This window comes from Dipteris shenzhenensis, chromosome 26 (assembly GCF_047967505.1).
Source record: "Dipteris shenzhenensis isolate YYH24624 ecotype China chromosome 26, Dip_SZ_1.0, whole genome shotgun sequence".
Taxonomy (NCBI): domain Eukaryota; kingdom Viridiplantae; phylum Streptophyta; class Polypodiopsida; order Gleicheniales; family Dipteridaceae; genus Dipteris; species Dipteris shenzhenensis.
In genome coordinates this window covers 24,564,933-24,570,570 of record NC_141621.1, presented here as the reverse complement: position 1 = coordinate 24,570,570, position 5,638 = coordinate 24,564,933, and the positions used below count along the sequence as shown (strand labels likewise).

At 42.8% G+C, this 5,638-nt stretch overlaps 1 long non-coding RNA gene across 1 annotated transcript; it reads right to left on the bottom strand.

Annotated features, from left to right (window-relative positions):
* Nucleotides 1-2,148: 2,148 nt before the first annotated feature.
* Nucleotides 2,149-3,251, bottom strand: LOC147884863 (uncharacterized). The gene is made up of 3 exons (XR_015543522.1): nt 2,896-3,251; nt 2,424-2,491; nt 2,149-2,236 (listed from the first exon to the last, which is right to left on the bottom strand). It is a non-coding gene; the product is annotated as an uncharacterized LOC147884863 (long non-coding RNA).
* Nucleotides 3,252-5,638: the final 2,387 nt, after the last annotated feature.

The following is a 5,638-nucleotide window of genomic DNA, read 5'->3' as shown; positions in this document are numbered from 1 at the left end:
GGCCAAGCTTGTTTGAGGCAAAACCCACCCAAGAGAAGAGACATGGATGATGTTCTTGATGAGGATCAAGTTCACTTGCTACTGCAACTGCTTCTGTTTTTTTCCATGTTGCATTTGCAGAGAACACAAATTGCTGCTTTGCTTGTGCTAAAAATCAAGGCAAGAAGACGTGCAAGGCATCGACGAACTTGGGTGAAGGATTTACTACTTTGCCACACAGACACTTGGGATACCTCGATTTTACCACATTATGGTCCAGACCAATTTTGGAGGGATTTCAGATGCACTAGAGATACATTTGAGTGGTTATGCTTTACAATTTTTCAACCCTATGGGCTGCAGGGTGATGAAGTAGCACCTAAATGGAGAGTTATCTCTCTGCGTCGACGGGTAGCCATATTTTTATGGAGGTTGGCACACGGTGACTCATAAAGCTCCATTGGTCAAACATTTTTATGTGGTCAAACAACTGTCAACAAGATTGTGCATCTAGGAATGAAAATAATTGCCAAGCATTGGACAGATATCTACATCTTGTGGCCAATAGGTGAGCGGGCATGCAAGATCTCTGAGAAATTTGAGGCCTTTAGAGGGTTTTCGAGAGTCATTGCTTCAGTCGATGGATGCCACATTCCCACACAAAAACCTAGTCTACATGGTGCAGACTATTACAATTACAAGCAGTTCCATTCAATAAATCTTATGGCAGCAATAGACATGGACCTATACTTCTTGGATATAGATGCAAGACTATGTGGGAGCCTTCATGACTCTAAGGCATTGGCCTTGTCATGGATACATCGGCGAGCTGAAGATGGCCTCATTGATGGAAATGGGTATTGGATCATTGGAGATACAACCTTTGCACCTCCAAAGCCTTGGTTGATGTGCCCATATAAACGAAATGAGAACAAAATAAGGGAAACCTTGAGCCTGCTCAAAGAGCCTTCAATTATGCATTAAGCTCCACATGCATTTGCATTGAGGTAGCTTTTGGGAGGCTGAAATCAAGATTCAAGATATTGCTTAAAAGAATGGAGGTTGATCTTCACACTAGTGTCATGATGGTGGGCACATGTTGCACACTTCACAACATGCTCTTATCTAGGAATGAGCCAGGAGATCCGGCATGGCTTGAAGAAGATAGAATCACAATGAATGCTGTTAAGGCTGCTTGCTTGCAAAGATGCCTCGGGAGGTCTCATTTAGAGCAGTCAATTGCAATTGAATTAGCTATTGCAGATGCTGGAATTGATGACTTGCGAGCTGGAACTCTCAATACAGAAGCATCCTTTCTTGCTAGGGCTATGGGTCCCACACCGCTACAAGAATCTCAATGTCACACTAATGTGGATGCAGAAAAAATTTGAGACAACATGGCTGATCTTTTCTTACAAAAGAAAAAGCTAAAGGAAGCTTCAAACATAATTGAATAGTTAAAAAGGGACATAAATGCATGGAATGCCATGATCACATCACCTGGACAGCATGGGCGTTATAGTGATGCACTTCACTTCTTTGATCTTGTCCACCAAGCAAGGTTTTGTAGTGATTTTATCCAGGGTAGAGCTTGGACACCAACACATGGAATGCCATGATTAACATCATATGGATAGCTGGGGCTTGGTGATGAAGCATTGGGTTGCCTTGAATAGATGCAACAGGAGGTATATGTTTAGATATACCAGCTTGGTGGTTGTTTAGATACACTATTTTGCAGTGATATATGTGCAAGGACAGCTAGCAACAGTAAGTGGTATAAGCAATTCATGGGAGCTTGGGTCCTGTGTATGGAAAAATATGCCTAGCACCATGCAGGTTAGAGAGACTACTACTGACTACAGACCCATCACTTCCACAACTGATTAAGGGAGTGAAGATCCTGATGATTGGGCTTTTCAGTTGCCAGTTTTTGGGATGGACATGTTTGTGGAAGAAACATTTGTAGCAAAGTTTAATAATTATGCTTCAATCTTTTCATGATTTATGACCATAAGTAATATGATTTATAATTATGCTACAATCTTTTCATGATTTATAATATAACTTTAATAATTATGCTTCAATCTTTTCATGATTTATGATTTATAACCAACTCGCCAATTCAAGATAGGCATTGTTCAGCATTGTTCATCCTATTAAAGTAAGCGGGATATGAGAACGCTCTTCGAGGCTATCTCATAAAAGCTTGGAACTCAGGATCTTGCTGCAAAGAAGCCCATTCCTTCTCATCCATCTACACAGTCACATCAATACTCAAGCATAAGCTGCCATCTTAGCTCACTTTTTTCATTCCAACAAATAACTCCAAGATTTGATCACTCGGTGTAAAAAAGAAATATGTTCATGATTGTGACTAGGTTGCAACATACTGTGCAGAATTTAGTCACTCATCCAAGTTTACAACATCAAATGGTACCAACCTGTCAACTTTGTAGAACCCTCTTCAAAATTTTCTTCAACAAGGCATGCTTCCCTTGCAATCCAATACCTGCCACCAAGAGAAACAATTCTATAGTTATGATGAACGTGACATCACCCAAAAGTCAAAATAGAGGATCATAAAGGCATATCAATAGCTACATGTTGTCGTGATTTTATTTTGGTCCAGGAAAGACTCCTTGATGCACGAGTAGCCCACAAATTGTTTCTTCCCATTTCATTTTAGTCGCCATTCCCCCCCCTACATATGGTCATTGAGGGACTACTGATTGTTGATAGTTGACTCTTTAAATCAGCTTGCAAAAAAGGGAAGCAACTTCATAGAGCTTCCATACATGGTCAAAGGCATGGACGTGTCTTTCAGTGGGATTTTGAGCTTCGTCGAGGCAGCTCCAGGATTTCATTGGATTCACTTACCTCCAAAGCATTAAGCATTTTGTTGGATTCACTTACCTCCAGAATAGCCGAGCAAAGTCGTTCAAATGTCCTTCTCAATGGCGCCATGAAATCTAATCTCATTTGCCAGCCAAGCAAAGACCTTCAAGTGCAAGTCTTATTCTTGCAGTCCAAGATAGCAAGAAAAAAGATACACAGAGGTGCCTTGCAGTAGCAACCCCCCCTCGATGATGACTCCCTCCTTAATTCCGTCCTTTAGTATAGTAGCGATGATAGGTGTTTCCTGAGCATTGTGGGCTTTATGGAGACCACCTCCTAGCGGGTGGGAGCCAGAGCAGCAGCAATTGCCGGAGCAGCAGCAATCGTCGGAGTAGCGAGTAGCAGGAAGAGCAGTCTACCAAAGTCCTAAAGAATACCAGGTGGTATGAACACTGGAGTCCAGGATGGGTTCAGGGTGGGAGAAGTGGTGGTTAAAACCACTCTAGTCCCGTTCTAGGCCAGCTGGATTAGAAAGGGACTAGGATGGAAAGAGCATTCCAGCCCTAGTCCTATCCTAAACGTGTCCTTGTGCTAAGGCCCTAACTATCCACTTTGGAAGCTCAACATCCTAAGCACATACGAGCTTTGCGATACTGCTACTGGGGTGGATGTGAAGCCGCCGTATCCAATGCAGGACAACAGATAGTGCCAACTGCAGATCAGATTCTCGCGTGGACAAGAAGAAATGCAGATGCGCTGTGTTCTATTGTCTGCAGTGTAAGTGATTCTATCATGGCGTTAATTCAACGTCACCATAGTGGAGGAGGCATGGACGGTCTTGAAAAATCAGTACGAGACCACGAATTAGACGCGAATTCAGAATTTGGAGACTCAACTCACAAACGAGAAATTGTCAGTCTGAAATGGCGGAGTTCATCACCAGGGTGAAGAATCTGCACGATCAGATGACTGCGATTAGCGTCACCATCACTAGTGAGAATGTAGCACGAAGGTGCATACGGATTCTCCCACCAAAGTACGACAGTCTTGTTATAGCACTGAATACGTAGTATAGAAATCTGCCCCTCAACTTTGAGGATTTCAGTGCGATGCTTCTGGAGGAGGAGATGCGTCAAAAGATAAGGACTTGAGAAGATTCGGCTTTCTTGGCTAGATCAAAGAAAGGTAAGGGTAAGGACTTTGGTAACCCATCTTCTTCTAATGATAAAAAGAGAAAGAAGAAGATCAAGTGCTTCTATCGCAACAAGGTAGGGCACAAGCAGAATGAGTGCCAGAAGAAGATTGCAAATGAGAAGAACGGAGTAAAGAAAGAGTCCAACAATAGCACGTAGCAGTACCAGTATAGCTGTTTGTAGCAATTGAGGATATTTTCATGGAGGTAGTTCATGTACCTATGGATGAACCTTGGATTATTGATAGTAGTGCATCATGCCACATGACCAGTCGGAAGGATTGGTATACCTCTCTACATCCGGTAGGGAATGACATCCTGGTAGCAGTCGGCAATGATGCAAAATGTCCAACAAAAGGAAAAGGTACGATTGCTCTCAAGTTAGATGGAGTTGTAAAACAGTTGTCCGATGTTCTTTATGTGCCCGATATCAAGAGGAACTTGTTGTTCATTTCTGCGATCACGGATCAGGACCTCAAAGTTCAATTCGATAAGAATGGTGCAAAGATTTTGGATCTTCAAGGGAAGGTCATTAGTAAAGGCACACAGCGCAACATCTACAAACTCTCAGCTTTTAGTGCTTGAGCCGATGTGAGCAACACTAAGATGTGGCATGAGAGGTTTGGTCATCTAAATCGTAATTCTTTAAAGGAGATCCATAAAAGTGGAATGATTACAGACCTATCAAAAATTACAGATCTGCCCGATGTATGTGAAGCTTGCATGATGGGCAAGCAGCATTGGTAGCCCTTTCCTAAAGAGGCTAGCAGGGCAAAGGCTCCTCTAGAGCTCGTTCACACGGACCTTTGCAAAAAGATCGAGACGAAAGCTTTGGGTGGTTCCTACTGCTTCATGATGCTGATCGACAACTACAATAGAAGGATATGGATATACTTGCTAAAGACTAAAGATGAGGCTTTTAGTAAGTTCAAAGAATGGCATGTAATGGTCGAGAAAGAAACAGGGAGGAAGGTGAAGAAGTTGAGATCACACAGAGGTGGTGAGTTCACATCAAGTGAATTCAAAAGTTACTACAAAAGTCACAGGATCAAGAGGCAAAAACCCTTGCCACATACATCACAGCAAAATGGAGTAGCAGAGCACAAGATGCACGCCTTCTACGAAATGGGTAGGAGTATCATGAAAGGGAAAGATTTGCCAAAGACTTCCTGGCTGAAGCATGTAACACGGCAGTTTAGATTCTGAATCATGGCTAGACAAAGGTTCTGAATGGGATGACTCCACTGCATGCCTTTTCTGGTAAAAAACCTTCAGCTGCACATTCCAGAGTTTTTGAATGTGACTGTTTTGTGCATGTCCCTAATGCTAACAGGACCAAATGGGAACCAAAGAGCCAGAAATGTATTTTCTTGGGCTACAGTGAAGAGGCGAAGGGTTACCACCTCTATAATCCTGTTACCATGAAGGTAATAGTAAGTCGCGATGTGGCCTTCTCAGAACAGTTGCATCAATTGGAGGAGGATGTTTTCTTCCCAGACAACTAGGACCAGGATATCCATCTAGTACAACCACCAACAGTAGGCCGAACTCCCCCAACGGTGCTTGGGAGGATTCAAGATAAAGAAGAGGAAGAAGAGCTTACAGAACCACAACGGCAACGGCCATTCC